This window comes from Cyrtonyx montezumae, unplaced genomic scaffold (assembly GCF_038088225.1).
Source record: "Cyrtonyx montezumae isolate F1298 unplaced genomic scaffold, pur_monq_1.0 scaffold_13, whole genome shotgun sequence".
Classification (NCBI taxonomy): domain Eukaryota; kingdom Metazoa; phylum Chordata; class Aves; order Galliformes; family Odontophoridae; genus Cyrtonyx; species Cyrtonyx montezumae.
In genome coordinates this window covers 17,241,455-17,265,424 of record NW_027071859.1, presented here as the reverse complement: position 1 = coordinate 17,265,424, position 23,970 = coordinate 17,241,455, and the positions used below count along the sequence as shown (strand labels likewise).

At 36.0% G+C, this 23,970-nt stretch overlaps 1 protein-coding gene across 5 annotated transcripts in view; it reads right to left on the bottom strand.

Moving 5' to 3' along the window:
* MYT1L (myelin transcription factor 1 like) overlaps positions 1-23,970 on the bottom strand; it is a 287,002-nt gene that overhangs the window by 185,492 nt on the left and 77,540 nt on the right. For all 5 annotated transcript variants that reach the window (XM_065730757.1, XM_065730758.1, XM_065730755.1 and 2 more), the window contains exon 2: positions 16,659-16,773. The gene's annotated coding sequence lies outside the window, so the exon portion shown is untranslated. The remainder of the gene's footprint in view (positions 1-16,658; positions 16,774-23,970) is intronic.

Sequence of the window (23,970 nt, the reverse complement as noted above, 5' to 3'; positions counted from 1 at the left end):
ATATTCTGTCCTCCTTTTTACCCCTACTCTCTCTGTGTCTTTCATACACCCAACTGTCTGTCCCAGAACTCAATACACATATGCTTAGACCATGACACAATGAAATTGGTTCTGAGCATCTACTTACATTTCTGCAGCTTCACTGTTTTTTGAGCTTGGAAATGTTTAACATTTTTACTACATAACTGGCATAAATGTTGATATATCTAGGCTTATTTTTCAGCCTCAGATGCATATTTAATCTTGTGATGCACAGCAAGCACACCAGGTGAGCAGTATGTAAATTTTCAGGATTCTGTCTGCCTTACAGGGAGAGGGATTTTTTACTGCAGATTTAATGTGGCAACTCAAATCCAGAGCTACAACATTGATTAATACCTGCCTAATACAGAATCTCAGAGCAAAGGATTCATTCTTAGTTTACTCTGTTGTACAAGTATGTACGGTAACACAAAACTAAATTCAGTGATATCTGAAATGGTGGATAAACAATATTGTAGCAATGTCTATTTTACATGCTGACTGCAGCTGAAAGACAAGAAATAAGTTAAAAAATACACTGACAGTGAAATATCAGACTTATTATGAAGGGGACTTCCTGAGATCAGTTTGCCTACTGAAACTTTTCCATCTCTTATCTAAACTCTGTATGAATTGCATCATACTAACAATCCATTCATATATGCTACTTTGCAATAACTATTTCTCTTTCAATATTGCCAGAAGTGTTTAGCTAAAATCTACATGAATTTCTTGCTCGGTCCTTAGAATTCATGCCTTCTGCCATACTGTGTAGATAAACCATAAGAGAACTTCAGCAAGTATGGGATCAAGTACCACACTTTAGATGTGCTATGAAGAAAGGAATCTGAAATGCATAGGCATAGCCTTGTTATGACAATCTAAAGAGGTCTGAGTCAAATGTAACACCCATATTACTGGCTTGACAGAGGAGATGGTATCTGAAAAAACAGGGGAAGCCCTGTTTGAACCATGCCCACCTTCCAAGAATGAACTAAAGGACTGAGTCAGGATTCATGTGGAAAACAAGGAAAGAATGGAGCCAAAGACACACAGGGACAGTGATACTTAATAAGATCTGAAGTGACTGCTATAGGAGGATGAGCAATTGTCTAAGAGAATCATTAGGTAATTTGGTAAGAGTGGTTTCAGCTAGCAGCAAAGTCAGAAGTCACTTTGAAGGGGTTTATAATAGTACTGAAGATCAGATGCTTCTAACAGAGCAGAATGTGGATCCATAAATAGCACATTTGGTGATCTTGGAGAAACAATGGGAAGTAACAGAGAGGAAAACACACGGGGTATTTTTTTAGGGATTGAGTAAGCTGACAAAGATTAATATAAAACTGAATTAGGAAAGGAAGTATCTAGATACATATAGATATCAGAAGATCAGAATAAAATGACAGTAAGTGTGAAACAGGTCAGGAAATAGGGTAGAAAGGGATTACTGATAAAACAAAATTTGAAGAGGAATAGATGAGAAATGTGTATCTGCCTCGAGATTAAAAGAACAGTGGCATATCTAGCTGGTGTATGGAAACAAAAAAAAAAAATCACACTGAGGACAGATAAGCCCTGAAAGAGGGTACATGGAAAGACTGGATCCTGTGGGATCTGGAGTCTCCCATCACTGGAGGCATTTAAAGCTCAGCTGCACGATATTCCGAACAGCTCCACCTACTTCTGACACTGGCTCTGCTCTGAGCAAGAGCGTAGACTAGGTGACCTTGAGAGATCTCTTCCAATGCGAAGTACTGTGTGAATCAATGTCAAAAGGTTAGAAGAATGGGGGTACACTGGACAGACAGAAATACCATCTCACAGTTTATCAGGTTGTGTCTGTGAAGAAATTACCAGGATTTTAATATAATGTAATGCATAAAACAAGGCCTTAGGAACAGATACTCAAAGGTACATTAACAACTGAAACTGCAGTAAGTGCATAGTGGGATTTCAAGGAGTGCTTATATCTAATTCTCAGCAATGGAGGATTTCCTATATGAGCAGCTTAATGGTCCAGGTCTTTTATAACACCCAGGCAAGTACAGTGCAAGTCTATGAGTATCTGAAATATGTTCTCAAGATAGAAAGGTAAAAGAAAATACAGACATAGGCGAGAAAATTAAACATAAATTACAATTTAATAGCTATATTTTACATGAAAATTGAACTTATTCACCTCTAAAGGTTTTAATTACAAGGACCGCTCCAAAAATAATGCCTCCTATCTTATTATGATGCCCCACAACATCAGAAGTGGATGTGGTGGTATGACAGTAGAGGTTGAATCTTCCTGCCAACATTACATTACATTTTGTTGCTGTATGACAAATTGCAGCAGAGGGGCATTCTTGACAGAATGGTGTTTGATGTGGAAGTGTATAAGAAGCAAAGGTGTGGAACTGAATTCCTCCAGGAAAAAAATAATTATGATTGCTGAAGGTTTATGGAGACCAAAGAGTAGATGTGAGCACAGTGAGGCAGTGGGTGCTGCATTTCAGTAGTGGTGACAGCAACAATGGATCACCTCCACTGGTGTGGCATGCAGACTTTCCTTCATCACTGGTGAAAATGCATAGGAAATGGTGGTGAATATGCTGAAAAACGCTGTTTTGTAACTGATAATTTTCTCTATCAAAGAGTGTCATTGTGTTCTTTGCATCTCCATTAGTTTCCATGGAAATAATGAGGAGGCATTACTTTCAATGAAACTTAAGAATTAAGAGAAGCATAAATACTTTGAAATACATTCACTATATGTGAAAGTAAAATATTAATTAAAGTCCCTTCTCTATAAGTTGTAATAAATATTTTATACATAAAAGATGAAAAATTCTTATGCTAATTATGACAACAAATTTTGAAGTCCTTTACATCTCTGGAACTGAGTAAATAGGCTATTTAAACAGGATCTAGAGAAACCTTCCAATAAGATTCAATTCACTTAATAACTGACATCAGAGAAGTGTAGCACAGGCATATGAGTAGATGAAAATCCCAGCCTCTATCAGGATTTCAGACAACTATGAGAGAGGAAATGTGTTACAGGTGCCAGGAGCGTGCTCTAACATAATTTTAGACTTCCAGACTAGTTAACAGCATTCTTCCAAAGAAAAGAACAGATGCAGGAGAAGATCTGAACATCTAATGGAAGTTTTGTGGGTACCATAGAATCAAAGAATGGCTTGGGTTGGAAGGGACCTTAAAGATCATCAAATTCCAACTACCCAGTCATGGGCTGACACCTCCCACAAGACCAGGTTGCTCAAAGCCCCATCTAACCTGGCCTTGAACAGGGACAGAATACCCACTGTTCTCTGAGGAACCTGTTCCATTGCCTCAGCACTCTCAAAGGAAAGCATTTCTTCCAACTACTTAATCTAAAATCTAGTATAAATCCACTGTGCCTTGTCCTATCACTCCCTGATAAAGGACTGCTATTACTTGAATACTTGACATACATTCTTCCACAAAAATTAATCTTACACGGGCATTTTTTTAGTCTTTCACAAGTCTCATCAGATTAACAGCTGTGTCTTCTCTGCTCTGTTAGACCTGCTAAGTAGATTCAATCTTACTGTATTCAATTACATGTTTTATTTTCTATGTTTACATTTGAAAACACCACCTTTCCTTTGAGGTGAAGGGAATTCTGTGTGCTCAGGAAAATACCCATGACAGAATTATACGCTTCAGTGCTTAAATCTCTTGCCTCAGAATTTACATTTGTCACTTATTTTGGTGCATTTCATCTATGTATAAATGCTTATCAATCACCACATATGTTTACATATTTTTTTTCATTCTTTATGTATTTTAACACTGACTATGAAACCTGTATGTACCTGAACAGATTCTTCCAAGTCTGTGCCTTTTTTCATGTAGCCAGAGGTCAACATCACAAAGTAACTCCAAAATTAAAACAAGTCCTTACAGAGGGTAGCCGAAGTCTCAGTTATAGAATTTGTTTCTTAAAGTGGAGACTTTAAAGAGAGACTCGTGACTCAGATAATGTGAAATTCAGATGAGGAACTGATACAATGACATAACGCTCTTTTGTTTCTCTTGCTTGTAATAAAAACATTTCTCTTTGCAGAATCACTTATCTGAAATAAAATGGCAGGCATAGGCATAATAATATGGTTTTGTACATTCTACATCAAAAACAATATCAAAGTTGTTTACTTAGGTAACAAAATGCTGATTTTCCAATGTTAGTATCCTCTACCTTTCACAACTCAAGTATCTGTGTGGGATGTTGTATGAGGGATTCCTCACCAGATCGCACTAAAAAGATGCATTTGCTTCATAAAGGTTTACGTTAAGTTCATGGAAAAGAAAGGAGAAAGGCAGGTGTTGCATGAAAAATATCAATAGTAAAACAAAACCCTCCTGACTGAAGATAATACCATGTTTGTTTCAATATGTCCTTCATTTTACTTTCCCAATTTTAGTTTGGATTCTGTGCAAGTACTCATTATGCATCACTCAAACAAAAACAATACAGGTAAGAATGTTACACGTCATTAGGGAGTGTCAACTCTGTCATAACTGACAAAGCCTTAAGCATCCTAAAACTTTACTGAGAATTGGAAATAGATTTCTGCCTTTTAGTTTTTGGGAAATGAAAGATTTTTGTGAACTCAGATATCCTTGGCAATGATAAATAAAGTAGTCACTCTGGGGTTAAAGAACCATCATTATTATTTAAAAACAAAACAAAACAAAACCATCTTTCCTGACTCAGATCAAGTAAGCAGAAAGTTTGGCATGACTTTTTAATAAATAAAAATAAATATGAACCACAATATGCTTGTAAGACCAAATATATATATATATTTGTAAATGAATATTTTTATTTGAATGCAATAAAATCTCTTTCTCAAGTACTTAGACTCCGTTTCAAGGAATCAATAATGTGATGATTGCACCACATGTGAAATACAACAGCCACACGCATGAGCATTTAATACACAGGTTTGTACAAGCCTAGTAGGAGGACAGCATTTACTAGCTCCATGAAAATTCTTTATGTTTCTGCTGCAATCAAAATTCCTGGTTCATATGTACATTTTAATATGTAATTTGACATATAATATAGCCAGCATGAGAATCTGTCCCATTTTCTTGAACTGTATATGAAGTAAACTGATTTTCCATGTACTTGTATACTTCAGCAGCAGAAAACAGTTCAGACTCATTTGTTATTTTTCTGAAGGCCCATTTATCTAGGGAATTCCTATCCCTTGGAGAAGGATCTATGCTATTTTTGTTTGCTGTCCAATGTGACCTAGAATGGTCCTAAGCTCTACAAAATTGTTCTGAACTACCTCTATGAAACTCTCTGACCTGCCATGTTAGTGGAAATGTAAGACAACCACGGGAACAGGAAACTGCACCACGAGTTCAAAGCTGAGTGAGATAGTGGTGGCTGCAGAGACTGCAGATAATCTAATCTCTACCCACTTTTTGTCTTAACCTGTCACAGGAAAATTTGGCAACTTCGACAGTGCCTAAACCTATCCCATTAGACCTTGCATGTGCTGCCATCTAGATATGCTTTAATGCAAGTCTTGTATCAAGAAAGAAAACATAACTCGCTTCCATAGCAGTTGAATTGCACTGTTTGAACAATTCAGCCACAGAACACAGATGGTTATTCCCAGAACAAGTAGAACAAACTTAGAAATAATTTTAAAACACCCAAGGACAGATGACTGCAGAGTATGCCCATCCATACATATACCTGAGTGTATATAGGGATAATCTGTTGAGTGATGATGAGAGTAACCTGCCCAGATGTTACTGGGATACGTACAGAAGAGCACTGTAACTCAAATGACGCTCATTTCAGCAGTAACTTCTGGGGTTGAATCAATGGGATCATGGAACATCCCAAAAGTCTGGATTCAGGCAGCAGAATCTGTTTAGATTCAAGACTGATGTTCACATAAAGTGTACAGCAACAGAGAGAAAAAGCACAAAAGCAGAAGCAGGATTAGAGAAGTTTGTCTGCAGACGGGGTCAGGACTTCAGTACCAGTCACTGGTGCATCACGTATGCTTGCTACATTGGACAGAAGTCCAAATTTTTAGCAAAGTAACATTTACATGAAGGGAATTCTGATCAACTGTCCAAGAAAAAAGGAAGTGGAAGGGAGGAAGAGATGAGAGACAGTATATAACGGTAGTATTTGGAACAGCTATGCAAAGAGATGTTGGTTGCTGAAGGCAAAGAAGCTGAAAAATAGAGCCCAATAATGGAGTTCTAGCTTGAGAGTCAGGGGGAATGAGAAGGATGTACAGAAACCCAGGAACCCAGCCCAGGAGAAATGAGGGATGAAGTACAGACACTGAAGAAAGGAGGTAAAGAATAACCACTAGGGCTATACACAGGGTGAAAAATAAAGAAAAAGAATCATAGGATCGAATCACAGAATCACCATGATTGAAAAAGACCTCCAAGATCATCCAGACCAACCATCCATCTACCACCAATACTTCCCCACTAAACCATGTCTCTCAGTACAACGTCTAAACATTTCGTGAACACTTCTAGGGACAGTGACTCAACCAAGTCCCTGGGCAAGTTGTTCTCACAACTGACCACACTTTTGGAGAAATTTTTTTTCCTAATATCCAACATGAAAAAAGGTTAATCTGAAAAAACAATATCAGGGGAAAAGAAGCCAGTGAGGCAGGACATTAAGACATAGCTAGAGTTACAACAGCTGGAGAAAAGAGGAGTAAACAAAGTCCTTCCAATTTGCGCAGAAAGTCAATAATAACTAAAAAACATTTTGGGGAATCCTGAGAACCAAATTTTAGTCTGCCATAACTCCTGTGCCACCAGCAAATATATGTGGAACCTAAGAGAAATATAAAAAGAATGCTGTATTTGATTCCTCCAGCAGTACTTTTCACAGAAGATAATTCCACGCATCTCTTTTAATAGAAAGATGCATGGTGTGGGGGATTTTAAGGTTCCAAGCATACTCATAATTCAAATGGGTGTTTAGATATTCTTATGGGTTTGTATTTTTAAAATCTTAAGTGGGTAGGTACCCTCTTCATACGTGGGTACTGTTTCCTTCTCTTTCTGAATCTAATTCTGCCTCTCCCTATGCCTCTATCTGTCCTTCTCCCTCTTTCTCACATAAATTTTTACATTAACTTTTTTAACATGACTAAACCAAGGACAAAGATGTCAGAAGTGTCACATTGCCTATGTAACCTATCTTTTCCCCATCTTGTGAAGGGGAATCACGATGGAGACTAATTGTATGACTCACACACCATTTTTCTCAGAAGACACCTGCCTCATACAGTGCACAAGATAGCCTTGCTCTAAGGATGAATCAGAACAATGTACTGAAGAAGGTTCATTTAGTGAAGAATTTTGAAGAAATACACTAAAAAATTGGGACAGCATGGAAAGAGGAGAAAGAATGGTTAAGATAATTGAAAGTTAGCCTAGAAAATAGGTTTGTTCCCATGTTCTATTCGTTGTTCCCATGAAGTCCACATGGTCACTAAGAGTAAGCTCTTCATTTTCCATGTGACTCACTGAGATGAGGCATATGAATTTGCAGGTGATAAATGCTGGAATCAGTATGAGCTGAGCTGAGGAAGTTCCATATAAAAGTAAGGAGTAAAAGCTTTTGGACCTAAGCACCTCAGACTGGTCTTGTGGATTAGAGGCACCTCTCTGAACATAGTTTCTACCTTTTCTGTCTATAAAGTGGAAATCAATTCTCTTCCCATCTCAGGGACCTGTACTAAAACTAATTTAATGTTTGTTCATCACTTAGATGCTATAACAGTGATCACTAAGAAAACCCAAAAGGAAATTATTTATAATTCTGTCTTCAGAGCAGTGCTTAAATACTCTGGAGTAAACAAGGTATGGGGCCACACACTGAAAAATACTCAGAAAACAAAATATTGAACAGACGCTCATTAAGTGACTATTATATAATCTATGAATTGAATTGAGAAAGAGATCTTCTAAGAAAAATATGTGGTCATGTAATTAAAGAACTCTGCATAATGCATATGCATGGGGGAGGTTAAATTAAATTGCCCTAACAAAGTTAATTCTGGCATGTATTAGCTTTTGAGTGCTTGGACTACTTAATGTAGAATTTCAATTTTCAACACATAATACAAAGTAACTGAAGATCCCGCTGAGTGAGATCTGATTAAAAGACGTACATTAACCATCTGTATTTTATCCACCCAGTTCAAAACATAATTTACTTTTCACTACTGTAATGCAATATTGGAAAATCTGTGACAACTGGAATATTAGAATGACTGTTTCACTGCCAGTTTATCTTCCCCAGAAAAAGGAAGTATGGATCTGTATTTTAGACAAAATTTTCCTTTATCAACATAAATTCCAGGAGAGGCACATTAAAGTACAGAAACTATCCATATAAAATGCCACAACACAATAATTCCAGCTACCTATCATTCATTATCACTTGAACCAGTGAAACTACATTAATTCAACAAGCAATTTCTGACTTGATTCTCACAAGTAAAAAGTATATTCTGCTTCTATTAACTTCAATGTGTTTTTCAGGACTCCAGAAAGTTGGACTGTTAATAAATGTAGAGATGAAGAATGCCCATCATCACAGAGTTAGAGAGCTCCCTCAATGCAGACTGCATAGGACACGTAAAACTGCAGTGAGACGTTTGTCTCTTTCAACAAGCCTCCAAGCCTTCGCACCAAAGACTACTCCACTGGGTCTTCATTATTGTACTCATTACTGGTCTCACAATTTAAATGAACTGTTTGCATCCTGAAAGACTGTAAATAAGAAGACACTGCCACGTAATATGCCAGTATTTTGTTGTTCTTCCTGTTTGAAATGAAAAACAGATCTTTTTTTGGTGGACACTCCATTATTATAGAGATTTCTTGTTTTAATTGAGGATGGGTTTCATGTAGTAATACTCCCTGAAAAGAATCAATAAATTAATTTCATAAAATAATTTAAGAAAATTATGTAGACTCTATCCAATGCAGAAGAGTTTTCCCTTAAGAACTCAGCATTAACTTTTGCAACACAGGAACTTTCTTAAAGAAAGCACAGCTTCTTTCAACTTAGAGAAATGAATTTAACTATTAGGATATTTATAAATATTTGCAGAGGTAGAAGGAAATGTCCAGGAATACAAGCAGACGTTTGATAATTTTCTTGAAATATACTTCAGTGACTTATCTATCTCTTTCCACTTCTCAGACAGTTCAACACTTAATTTCCATGGCAACTTCTGTGAATGCATTTAGATGTCCACTTTTACCTAACACCTTCTAAAACTTTAGTTCAAATATTTTTCAAATTCAGTATTCTATACAACCTGGAATGAGTTGGCCCTAACATAGGAAGCTATTAAAAAAATACATTTTCAAGAATGTTTGTATAGGAGCAGACAGATTACTTGCATTACTTGCACTAATCTCCAGATAATTCAGGGACTGATAAGTGTAGAGAGCATGTACAAGAAGGAAAGTTGAAGATTAGTTTCAGATATTTACATGCTAACCCTGACAAAATTCCCAGTGGGATCAGTTATGTCTGTGAAGCCTAGAAAGAGATTCAGCAGACCAGCCTCTTGCTGTCATAACTCCAGTGACTAAGAAAGTAGCAGAGAAACCTGCATGTAAACATATATATTTTGTCATTTTAATCTAATCTTGAAGGAAGTACCACACTAAATTTTGAAAGCAAGTCATCATTTCCATTTTCTTACATAGACAGATGAAAAGAAGTTCATAACTAGTAAGAATCAAAAACATGCAGCATCAAAACATATGTTTTTATTAGCCCTGTTCAAATACATAAAAGACAAAAGCAAATCAAGCTTTCACCTCTACTTTTTCACACGGATGAGTGCTTTTCTGTGTTAAAACCATAGACTCCTTGTACATATAGGCATTAGGTATATCTGTTTATCTGCTTGATGCTCTTATGAACTATACTGACAGTTTAAAAAATGCTTAAAAAGAATGTCTCTTATATCAGCATATTCAGAGATCACACCCTGCTCTGAGTTCATTCCCTGCTTTCATTTGTACTCAACAATATGACCCATCACATTTTTATTCTTAAGTGTGCACAGCCTGGCTTACCACAGTTCAAAGAAAGTTTATGCCTTGATGATGAATACAAACACTACTTACAAAGTTTTCTTCTCTATCCTCTATATAAAGAATATTGATATTTTTCACGTAGCCAGCACCTGAGGACATGTGCCATACGAAAGAGTTCATAAACTTCAGAATGTTAATTTGCTATCTCTCCTGTTTGCATCATCTACCTCTTAAACTCCAGACTCCTTGGTTTCATGTTTCTGAATTTTTATCACTTGGGCACTTCTTGCCCAAGAACACTTCTCTTCCAATTCATAGTTTCTTGCTTAAACAGTTTTATAGATCACATTTCTCAAGCCTGTTTGGGTTTTTTTTTGTTTGTTTGTTTGGGTTTTTGAGGGGCAGAGCGGATGCTGGTTACTTTGTTTATTTGGTTTGTCGTGGTTGTTTTGGTTTTTTTTTTCATTCATTGACTGAAGTACATTTGAGATTATTTTTGGCACCATTACACTGGATCATTAAACAACATGTTTTGGCACCTGTTAGCCTCACCAGCAATCTGCTTACTCCAGGCTGTCATCCTGTGCTGTTCTGACTATCTGTCAATAGTCTTGCAGGTTTGCTGGGATCTAGAGTTTTGCAAACAATAGGAAAGAGGGAAATGTGAAAAAGGTGCATAGGGATTCAAGTGCTTTAGACTTGTTGATTTTGTCTTTTAAAAATTTTAAAATGTAATAAATGATACTGTTCATTCCTGTATGTTTCATTATATTGCTCATGGTTGATACTTAAAGCCAACACAACTGAAAAAACACAGATTCCTTCTGCAAAATCAGTTTGTTAGCACTTGAAAATACTAAACAAGTGGATTTTCAGTTATATTGCACTAACCACCTCATCTGGTACAGAGCTTAGTGAAACACATGCACTAGCATTAAAAATTAAGATGAGGATATACCATAAATTAGTCTATGAGCTTAAATTAAATGTATATGTTGAGTTCTCAATCTACGTACAGAGATTGCAGGTTGAGAAAAAAAATATTTTCTTCTGGTTTTGAACTGGTTTACAAAGACCTTTCAAAGCAATGATGAGATCCTTACAAACAAATTATTAGCAGACACTAATAAAGATATAATATCAATGTAGAATTAGTGAAATTACTGCTAATTGATGTACATAAATTATCCATTCACACAACAAAATCTACTCAGTTTTCACATCTTAAAATACTGATATGTGAGTGTGCAATTCTTGTTTAATTTAAAGCCATCTGATATAAGTATGAATGTTCAGAGCCATGTAGCCAGAAGCTCTGAAGGAAAAAGTGCTTCTTAGAAGTACATTTTCCTCTGACTTGCTACCTATAGACATAGACTTCCTTTCACTTAGTTTTATTTTTCCGATATATCAGCATCTAAGCTGATTTCCTAGTTTTATTGTCTATTCTCACTAGTAAGGAATACTATTCTAGAGTTTGATTCATATGACCTATTTAGATGTCTACCTTACAAGGAGATGAATCATGACCTAAAAGTGTCTGTTTCTCTCTGCTGACTATAAAGACAGTCTAACCAAAGTCAATTTGGATATAAAAGACATCTACATTAGGAGAGACAAATTTCACCCTAGAAGCCATGAAAGGGAGCACAGGAGTGAATGCTATTTTCAGCCATATTTAACTTCTGTAGGATTTTGAAACTGAAATCCATCTGCAAGGTCATCTGAGGACAATACTACCAAGAGCTGCTGAGAAGCTCTGCTCTGCACTGCCCCATACCACAGTGGACCAGCTTCCTTGTGAAATGTGCAAGGTGACCGTGAAATGTTCTACTCCCTCTACACCTTCCTGAAAATGTGTTTGGATGAAAAAATGAAACATTCAAGTCTCCCTATTCCTTCTTCAGATTTTGTTTGCAGTAACATTATTGAGGACCTACTACAGAAGCATAAATTGTATTAGTATTTGTATACAGAAAGGACTGCTGAGCTTATAACAATCTGCACATGGTTTGTTCTCATACCATGTTTCAAAAGAAAAAAGAAACAAAAACAGTTGCTTATTATAGCCTTGATTGTACAGAACACATGTACTCCTCTTGAATCTAGGTACTAACTGGATATGATTCTTTATAGTTTTTATCAAGGATATTCCTTTCCTCAGCTTATTCAGTACACTGAAGGTTAATGTACTGCTGTAGAAATGTACTTGTGTACCTACTTTCTATTTTGTCTCAGAATATTTATTTTTTTATATGTAGGCTTTTTAATAAGAACTTCATTTCTGCACTAGAAAAAGTATAGTTCCAACCTAAATCAATCCTGATCTAAACTCTGTTTAATAAATGAATTCTTCCTATTAACTGCAATGGGCTTTCAAATTAGTCTTCTTTGTCACTCTTGGCTTCAGAAGAAATTTATACTTTACCTCTTCTAATAATCTAATTTCTCCAACACTTCCTAATTGTTTGCTACAAACATTATCAGCTCTATCATCATCAGATATATTTTACACAATATTATTACTAATGTTATAGTTCCAGCTGATATGCAGGGATTTATATATAACTTGTAAAGCAGTGAGAAAAGATTATGCCCGTTGATACTGTGTTTAATTTGACTTTATATCCAACTTATTTTCAGGATGATTTATGGATTAGGTACTCTGGAAGGTTTAGCTATATCCTAGAAAAAAGGAAGCATTTTTTTCCTGTTTTAACATAACTGTTCTCTTTAGCCTGCTAGCATCAGCAGAAGCCTGTGATCAATTACATTTGGCTGGCCCATGCAATATAAACAACATGCCTGTTCACAGGAGCAGAGAAGCTGTCTAGAAACTGCGGGTTAAAGAACCTAGTGCCTCATTTTTGAAACCACTGAAGTCTGGGGAGAGAGAAAAAGAAAAAAGTACAATTCTGTGTGATGATTTCTACTACTTAAATGTACAGTGGTGATTTATAAACTACAAATTTAGCAACATGTGACATTTTGATTGATGAATTTTGGTTTTTTATAAGGTCGTATTAGGAAGATTTATACTGCCAAGATCTAATATGAACTTGTCATCATGACAGCATATCTGTAATACTCTGTCTGAACTAATATAAGGTATTATTTTGCTTTCTGTAACCCTGCCATTCTATCAATATCCTTACATAAGAACAGTATGATAAAGAAGCATGTAAGTTCATTTGGGAAGCTAAGATTTATGACTTCTCAATTATTAGTGGAGTAACTAAGATACTGGAAAGACACCTGATTGTTCTTCAAAAGCAGACAAAATCTCTTACCCTTAGGTCTTGCAGAATTTTACTCTATACAGTTAAGTGTCTTGCAGGAAGTTTGTAGCACAGACAAAGCCTGAACTCATCTCTCTCAACTCTGAGCTAATTCTCTAATTAATGGACCAGACATTTCTCATTCCCTGAGGCACTGTAGAGCAAGCAGAAAGAATATAAAGCTGCCTAAGAAGAAGACTGCATACCAGGAATTCTTACACTGCCTAATTAGGATTGCTTTACTATCGCTTTTCACCATGGTGGTAGAGAAAAATGAATAAAGCAGCAGGGATAAAGTGGCTTAATATCCCTAGTCTATGATATTTTTTTCTATGGGTCTGGATCCTGTAAGGGACTAGAGTATACCCTAAAGAGGTCAAATAAATACTTCAAGATGTCAGATAAATTAAAAAATACTTAAGATGTTATGCCTTTCTTGGATCCTTAATTCATTACAAGATGGAACTTGATGTAAGAATCAGAATGTTGTTTCTATATGTCAACAGCTGTAGTGAGCAATCCTCAGAAAGAACATTCACATAGAGAAATGAGCTTACTTGAGGTTTTCAGGGTAAGTTCCTAAGTTTTAAAATGGCTTACTCTTTTACGGTAATTTAACACACAAAAAGTTGTACATAACATTTAAATATAAAAATTAATTAAATATGAGTATCTGATATTCTGCACACATAAAATCAAGTTTTAGATATATATCATGTGGATAAAAAGAAAGTAGTAAAAATCACATTATAGCAGGGTTTACTCTGTGAGGTTAGGCCCTTGCAGAAATCTAGCAGTCAATAAGACTATGTAAAGTCCAATTTATAGAATTTCAAAAGAAAGTCATGGGGAAAAAGTAAGTTAAATATTTCAACTGAGAATCTTTGGGGCTTGGGTAACTGTTTATGCATTACCTGTTCTTTTGTGCTGGGCTGAGACTGATTTATGTTATTTTATTACTTTTAGAAATAAATAATAAAATAAAATAAAATAAAATAAAATAAAATAAAATAAAATAAAATAAAATAAAATAAAATAAAATAAAATAAAATAAAATAAAATAAAATAAAATAAAATAAAATAAAATAAAATAAAACTTTTTGTCCCCAAGACGAGTGGTTCTTTAATTGTCTTCTGTGGATGAGTCTACCACAGAGATATTCTCTCATGAATCCATTTTATTTTATCGAACTTTAGAAGTATTTTATTTAGCAGCCCAATAGAAATTATCCTGCAAACTACATAGGATCACAAAGTACAGCACAAGAAGTTATATGACCTCAGCTTGCCCAAACAAAAATACTTAACCATGACCTACACAATCTCATCCCTCCTTCACAGATCATTCTACTGCTTCCTTCTTACATTCACATTTCAGACTACTATTGCTTTCCACTAATATGTGGTGTCACATCAAATTCTCACTGTGGAATGGGGGTGGGAGAGAGGTACATCAGTCTTCTCCTATACTTAGGATTTTCTCTACACTAACTTAATTATTATGTAATCGAGTAACTGATTCACACTTTATTTTAGACAGAAATACAGTAATTCTCCACACCTTCCCTTAATCAGTATATTTCTAACCTTCTTACCTCTAAATAACAGAAAATATAAGAATTTCTTCAAATTATTTGTGCTAGTTTTTTGGTTTTGTTTTCTTTCTTTCTTTAATGCAGGGTGCAGACTTGAACACAATAGTTCAGAGAATTTTGTCTGAAGGCCAGGCAGTGCAATGCACAGCAAGGAGAGCTATTTTGTTAGACTGTTTTAAGACATCACTTTCACTAAAAGGAATGTCCTATAAACATAAATTTTGACATTAATGTGTCACAGAATAAAGGTCAGGAAAAATAGAAGCTAGACATGTTCCCACTTTCGTTTCCTTAAAACTTTGATACATCATTTAAATTTACATTTAAATTTCATTTGCCTCAGTGTCCTATGTTGAAATGAAGACCACAAAATTTATGTCTAAATAAAGCGTTCTATGGCTACACGGAAAAATCTAAGTCCTCTACAAAGAATAGCACTAACCAGAAGAGAACTGGCATCTTTCTGATTAATATCAAATTCACACATTCCAATGTGTTCCATTTTAGAACACAGCGTAGCATTCCTGAGTCTAACTACATGTAAAACTGCCATCCATAGTCATCAAAAGAATCAACACAGACCTACATACTGTAAATGTGTTTTTATCTCAAAAATTACTCTGCCTTCATTTAAACTTTATGCTTGATGTTCCTCAGAGTAGTGTGACCTACGACTGTTTGTAAAGCTTATTCCTCAAATAAATTAGGTATTTTGGTGTTCTCTTGGGAAAACACACACACACACACACACACACACACAGAAAAAAAGCAGGGAAATAACTACACAGTTGTGTCCTACAATATTAGTTCACAAAAGCTCTGTAAAAAAATGGCTCTCCAACAGCAGCACAGCATGGAATCTGATACTAGCAGTTTTTTGGATTTCTGACCAATAAGGGGAGTTCTCAAATAAAAATTCAGTCAAGGAAACAGGATGCAAAAAAATCTCTATGATGAGCAGCAAAAGAACACAATCTATCTTCTGCATGTTCCATATAAATGGAATGTAAGTATATCTAGCATTTTGCAAAAGTTTGCATGCAACTCTTAAGAAATAAATATTCATCAAAATTAAAATGTGTTGTAACATTACCAGCCTCTGAATTAATTTCATCTACTTTCTGTACACTTATAAACTTGGTGCATACACTCATTCCTTTTTCATGTCAACATATGATAATTGTCTGTAGGTAGGATGTCACTGAAAGAAGCCTTACTTTATGGATAAATATAGTTATACCAAAGAACTAAATTACAAGTCTGCCAATCTCACCATTATGCGTAGCAGAATCTGCTGTTAAGTTTAATGAAATAAAATCTCCTATTTCTTTAGGGTTAATTAGTTCTATTTTTCTGATTTCACAGTGAAGAATCTCAGCACATTCAGGTCCATAAGTCTTCTGGCACTCATTCCTGCTCTGTGCAACTTCAGCAGCAAGAATAACCATCTAATTTAACTGTAAATGACTCTTTTAGCATGAATTGTGTTTTTAAACATAATGCACAACAGAACTCTCTGAGCAGCATTCCAGAAGTTATGAGGAACCAGACAGACAAGATCACAGTGGTGTGTAGCAGGTAGTAGCAAATGGGTAAAGTACTACAGGAAATGAACTTCTGTCAATAATCTAGAGTGCTACATATAGGTCAATTGTACCTGAAATCGTTCGGTGGGGTAATTGCTCTTTGGTCCAGACTCTGCTCTCTGAGCCTGTCAGAGTGCTTCCAGGTCCACTGGGTTGGATTCACCAATTTTCTTCCAGATTCATTTTCTAAATGAAAAAAATATATATATCTTTACTATTTGATAGCAAACATACGATGAACAGAAAAAATCACTCATGTTACTTTAACTTTTAAAAGTAGTTTTTTAATAAATGCATTTAATGCTATTTTTTTAAAAACAATCTAATATACGACTTATTTCCTTAGTTCTCTGGAACAGAAATTCATTCAATTACTCAGACTTTTTACTTGGTCCTTCAGAGACTTTCCAGATCAGTTAAGTATCTCAGGTGATTTGGAGCAATCTTTTGCATTTGCTGATCACTCAATAATCAGTACAAAGTTAGAACGTTATTCTTAAATTCTACGATGTATCCCAGTGCAGCATTATTCAGGTTTTAAAACAGGTTGAGTCCTTGTCTGATAATACAGTTTATTGTTTCATAATTTAAGATTTTTTTATGCACATACTCATAGGACTGTAATAAATTCAGATTTAGGAATCCAATCTAATGAGCCACATACCGACCCTTCACTGCAGTTAGCTGGATTCATACAGGTATTAGTAAACAGCACCTAGCCTCTCTGTCTTCTGATTTCATAGAAGTAATATAATATTCTGCTTTGATAGCACAAAATCTCCAATACTACTATTCCTTCTCCACATTAAAGTGTCCGTATTAATAGAACTTTACTGTGATGAAGAAGCTATCCAGCATGTGTTTACTTTTTACGCAGACAAAGCATCACATTTCTAGTCGTTACTCAATGCTTGTGATTAGCACCTACCATAATTAAAGAAACCATCATGATATAACTACACAGCTGAAGAACATGAAGGTATTTATTACTTAAAAAATACAAAGGGAATAAATACTCTGCTGAAAGCTGCAGTAGGTACATCAGTTATTTTAGCCGTTGTTTCCTGTGTAGAACTTCAAATTCAAAGATACTCATTAAACTAAGTAGATGGCAATAACAGACGAAGTGTTAATGGTGCAGCAGTGGAGTGTGTCGGGAAAATGAAGAGACCCTGAGGGGCTCACCATGCTTTTTATGCTCAGCTAAATTCAGCAGCATTACCATAAATCTTCTAAAAGATAACTGTACTGAATGTCTTACATTTTACTTTTCAGACAAGGATATATTCTACAGAATTAAAAAATGTGAACAGAAATATGATTACAAACTACTATTAAACAAACTATGCCCATGTAAATACACTAAGAAGTATTATTTTATTATCTTTTTTCACATTTTATAGATAATTAAAAAGAAAGCCTTATCATCTTCTAAACAATGTCAAAATCTACATCAAAATTTCTGAAATTCTATGTAGAAATTGAATCTTTTCACAAATGAACCTGAGTTTATTGATAAATTTCAAATTAAAAATAAGGACTTAATAAAGAATTATGCATAAAATCATTGCACAGAAATCCAAAATTCTTGATTATTAGCTTTTTTCTTTTTTCTCTATTACAATATGATACTCTGAGTGAGACGTTTATTCTTAAGAATTTTCTTGTCTGTTACCATTAATTCTAATAATATACTGCTTAAAAAATAATCAGTGATATACATACGGCTATACGCACACCTACAGAGTGGCCATAATGTGGCTTTTCTCTTTGATTTTAAAATGAAATTCTGCAAGATTAGGACAGGCTGATTTATTTAACAATAATTGACATAATGATGACAATACACTGTGCAACTTCAATAATAAACGAAAACAAGAAACTATTATTTACAGAGTAAGATTCACCTCCTACCCCCCCAAAAAACCTAAAAAAAAAAAAATAAGGTAAATGATAGGTATGGTTTACTTTTATATTTTTGCTTAAGCAGTGTACTGGGATCTATCAATGCAAGCTGTGGCAGTGCAGGGTTTCAGCACCACGGCTAGCGGTCATGAGTAGGGCAAAGAGAAGGCACCACGCGCTCCTCCTTGACTCCTGCAGCTCCAGCGGGATGCACACAGCAGAGCTTTAACTTCTTTAAAACAGCAGAATTTTCCATACTAGAATGTGTTCACTCTTTTCATAAGCAAAAACACTCGTTCTTGGAAAAACAAAAATTATTTCAAGAGATAGTGAAAACGAATGTAATCATTATATTCTAATTGGTTGCTTAACTAACAATCTAGTTTAAAAAATATATATCTTTTCAGTTTTTCTCCTAATGCCATAAAAGCATTCAGATCTACTTACAGCAACATCAGTCTTGATTATTATAAACAGTGAGTATTAACAGATGAAAATGAATCACAGAACTGCAGAGGTTGGAAGGGACCTCAAGAGATCACTGAGTCCAACCCCCTTCTAAAACAGGTACCCTGCAATAGCTCACACAGTTAGGCATCCAGACGGGTCTTGAATATGTCCATAGAAGGAGAATCAGTTGCTAAACATGCAAGGGTAAAGGCTTCCACTATGCACTCTTGACCTCTTATTTCAAATCTGAAAATCTGATATCCCAGAGCTCTCTTGTGTTTATAGGGAACACTGTTTTGCATATACAAATCAAGTTTCTCCAAATGCATTATCTGTTCAGAGACCTGCCTTAATCTAAGCTTCATAAATACACACAGAGCCACAGGCAATTCATTTGCCCTTGCGAAGAGAGAAAAAATGAAGTCCCTACAGTCTCCTATTAAAACACTGGTAATGAAACGTGTTTAGTTTCAGGGGCTCAAACAAAAAATTCAATTACTTCTGCAAAAGTAGAAATATAGAGCATACATACATACCTGTAAGAGGCTAATATTTCTTATCACCTAAGAAAAGAATATCTAAAGGACCAACTGAATGACAAGGTCTCTAAGATGCCCTAATTGATGTACTATATATGACAATGTCAAAAATGTAACTAGCACTTCATCCCTATGAACATTAGATGTTTCAGTAGCGGCAGAAAATTACCACCAAAAAAGTTGAATTCTAAATGATGCTGAGAACAAATGCCATAAAGACATATCAATTCCTATCAAATCTGAAGGTACAGAAGAAAAACTGAAACAGTAAAACAGAAATTTCAGGGAAACATCCAGCTCTATCCCACTCTCATGTATACATCTCCTCCCTTTAATGGGCTGTATACTTTCACAGAATCACAGAATTGTAGGGGTTAGAAGGGACCTCTACAGATCATCTAGTCCAACTCCCTGCCAAAGCAGCTCCCTAGCCCAGGTTGCACAGGTAGGTGTCCAGGTGGGTCTTGAACGTCTCCAGAGAAGGAGACTCCACCACCTCTCTGTGCAGCTGTGCCAGTGCTCCGTCACTGCACTTTGAAGGAGTTCCCACGCACATTTGTGTTGAACTTCCTATGCCTCAGTTTGTGTCTGTTTCCCTTCATCCTATTGACACACACTGCTGAGAACAGTCCAGCCTCGTCCCTTTGCTTCCCGCTGCTTAGATATTTATAGGCATAGATAAATCCCATCAGATCCCCTCTGAATCTTCTTTTCTCAAGGCTGAACACACCCAGGTCTCTCAGCCTTTCCTTGTAAGAGAGGTGTTCCACACTCTTCACATCTTCTTGGCCCTCTGTTGGACTCTCTCCAGTAGATCCCTGTCTTTTTTGTACTGGGGAGCGTAGACCTGGGTACCTCCAGGTGAGGCCTCACCAGGGCAGAGCAGAGGGGAAGGATCACCTCCCTCAACCTGCTGGCCACACTCTTTTTAATGTACCCCAGGATCACACTGGCCTTTTTGGCCACCAGGACACACTGCTGGCTCATGACTAACCTGTTATCCAACTGGACACCCAGGTCTCTATCCTTAGAGCTCCTCTCCAACAGATCACCCCCCAACCTGTACCAGTGCATGTAGTTAATCCTCCTTAGGTGCAAGACTGTACACTTGCCTTTGTTAAACCTCATCTGGTTCCTCTCTGCCCAGCTCTCCAGCCTGTCCAGGTCTTGCTGAATGGCAGCACAGCCTTCTGGTATGTCAGACATTCCTCCCAGCTTTGTATCATCAGCAAACTTGCTGAGGGTGGACTTTATCCCCTGATCAAAGTCATTGATGAAGATGCTGAACAGGACCAGACCCAGCACCAACCCCTGAGGAACACCACTAAGTACAGGCCTCCAACTGGACCCTGGTCCATTGATCACAGCCCTCTGAGCTCTGCCAGTTAGCCAGTTCTCAACTCACCTCACTCTCCACTCATCTATTCCACACTTCCTCAACTTTGTTACAAGGATGCTATGGGAGACAAATGCCTTGCTGAAATCAAGGTACACTACATCCACTGCTTTCCCCTCATCCACCCAGCCAGTAATGACATCATTGAATGCTACCAGGTTGGTCGAGCACAGCCTCCCCCTGGTGAACCCATGCTGATTACTCCTGATATCTCTTTTCCAACTGCCTGGAGATGGCATCCAGAACAAGCTGTTCCAACTCATGTTCCAACACCTCTCCAGGGACAGAGATGAGGCTGACTGGCCAGTAGTTATCCGGATCCTCCTTTTTGCCCTTTTTGAAGACCAGAGTGACATTGGCTCCAGTCTTCAGGCACCTCTCCCATTCTCCAGAACCTCTCGAAGATGATAGAGAGCAGTTCAGGAATCACTTCTGCCAACTCCCTCAGCACATGTGGATGCATCCCACCACGGCTCATGGATTTCTGTACAGTGATGTTGCCTAGATGCTCTTGGACCATCTCCTCCCTCACCAAAGGGGAACCTTCCATTCCCTAGACCCTCTTACTCCCATGGTCCAGGACTCCAGCCTAACTGAATATTTTAGCAGCAGCAGTCACATCAATTTGTTTCTTGTGGTGATGTAATTTGATTTACAAGTTTTACAGAGAAAGGTGAAATAATCACAACTCTTTCCAATAGTTAGAAATTTTAAAGCTGACTTCAAGAATTAATATTAAAATTTATGAGGCAGTTGTGATGATAGACAGACTTTAGCAGACAACAGCTTACATAAATTTACAAATACTAAAGTCATGCCTCCAATTATTCTGAATAATGAATGAATAAAATTATTGGGCCTAATCCTGCTTCTGCTGTCATCAAAGAGACATCTGTCCTGCATTTCAATTGAAATAATATCATAAATTCAACCTCTAAAATATAAACTCAAAGTTCAAGATATATAAAGACAACAGGTTAAAAAATCAGTTGAAGAACTTTTTTTTTAAGAGAATAAGAAATTCTGAATCCACTTAATACTTGTTCTCCCTACCATTACATATTTAGAGTATTAACACTTTTTTTCCAACATTCCTGCATCTGAAAGTGTAAACATTTGTGACCCTTTACAATAACTTTTACGTAAATCTATCAAAGGACAATCTCATTGCCAATATTGCTTTAAGATAAATGTGCCCCAAACTTACAAAACACTATTCTATATAAATTAAAAAAAAATGCTTAAGAGTTCTGAAATACAAAAGTAAGAGAGTGAATGCTTCTAAACAGAGGAAGGAAATATCCAGCATTGTCACTTTGTGCTCTTGGAAAATTTCTAATATCAGGCACTGAGTGCAGATAGACTATGAGCACCCTGGCTAAAACTATATGTCATGTTTTCTGATGTCAGTTATAGCTTAGGTAGGATTAACATTTTAAAAGAATCAGCTGCTGGTAAACAAGAATTTAAAACTAATGACAAAAATACACAACTAGCACTGAGGAATTTATGGGACAGTTGAATATGTATCTCAACAGTAAATAGTTCTCCATCTGGATGTAAATAACAACGGAGAAAATGGAAAACACAACAACTAACAGCTGAATGAGAAAACTGCAGGCCCTCTTGATTGCAAGAAGCAATGGAGACAGTGAACAAAGAAAGAAAATCTCCACAGCATTATTTGTAGCTCTTCCAAAATAAGCAACCTGTCTGACACCAGGACTGTAAGGAATATGAAAATTTCCTTATAGGTAGATGGCACCCAAACAGGACTGGATGACTTCAAATGTTGCCCTCTACTTCAAGTCTTCAAACTAATATAAAGCAATTTATGTTCAGAGAAAGCCTATTACATACAGAGCTGATGATGTGGAAGCACTTCACATGACAACATTAAGAACTTTTTTGTATTCATATTCACCTCCTCAGTACAATGTTGCTTAGGAGAGCCATAGCAGAAAAAAAATCAGGCAGATAATCAAAGTAGCTTGCCAATGATTAAACTAAGTGTAGGGCAAATAAATGATTTTAATTTCTGGAACTTTCCTGCTGTTTTCTGAAGAAAACTAGAGGTAGTGAAAGTATATGAAGAAATATTAATAGCCATACAAACGGAAATGTAAAACAGATAGCACCAACTTACAGATTATAGAACTATACGCCACATGTATATACAGTTCATGAACTGTAGACAGCAAGGGTTATAGCACATATAGATTTACCCCCCTACACTGACAGCTACTGATGAAGAATCTTACCAGGAGTCAATGTGGTGACAGGACATGGATTACAATACCTGATTTGGGGCAGAATTTTCTACATATTATGCACAAGTTCAGAGCTGTCTAATGAATTCAAGCAAAAATCCTGAGTACCCAGTAAACTTTTCTGTGGCCAATTTTACCCTCTACTGTCAAAAATATATTTTTTTTATTCTTTCTTACATTTCAGAATTCTGTTCTGCTTTCAGAATTAGAGAACAGACATGTATGGGGAGACTTTCTTTGAGTCTGACACTCTGTCAACCCAAAAAGTGTCACTCTGAACCTGCTAGTTATTGCATGCCTAGAACAAGACAAATTCATACGTTCCAACCGATTCCTCTTTAAAATATTCATTTACATTAAGATATAGTATGTTAAGCTTCTCAGAGCTAACAAGACTATGTATAATTGAATCTGATGCAAAAAAAAAAAAAAAAAGTTTTTGTTAGTAAAATACCCATTTCAAAAATTTGATTATTAAGCAGAAAGCATTACATTTATTTTGTGATAAATCATATTGCAAGGAAGGATATCAGTAGCAAACATATATATATCATTTTAATCACACTGATCATACATAATAAGATGTAATACATTATATAAGATCACAATGCCAAAACTCTACTGTTGACCTGAAAACTACCACTATATTTACTCAGCTACAACAATTTAAATTATAGAAAATATTATTGTGAATGAAACAATGTTGTTTTGTGTGTTGAAATGTATGTTGACTGAACTGTACAGTATTCACAAACATTTGTCTGGAATACAGATAAAGATCTATTAGTGTCAGAAGAAAGAAAGTGCAGATAATGTTAACAAA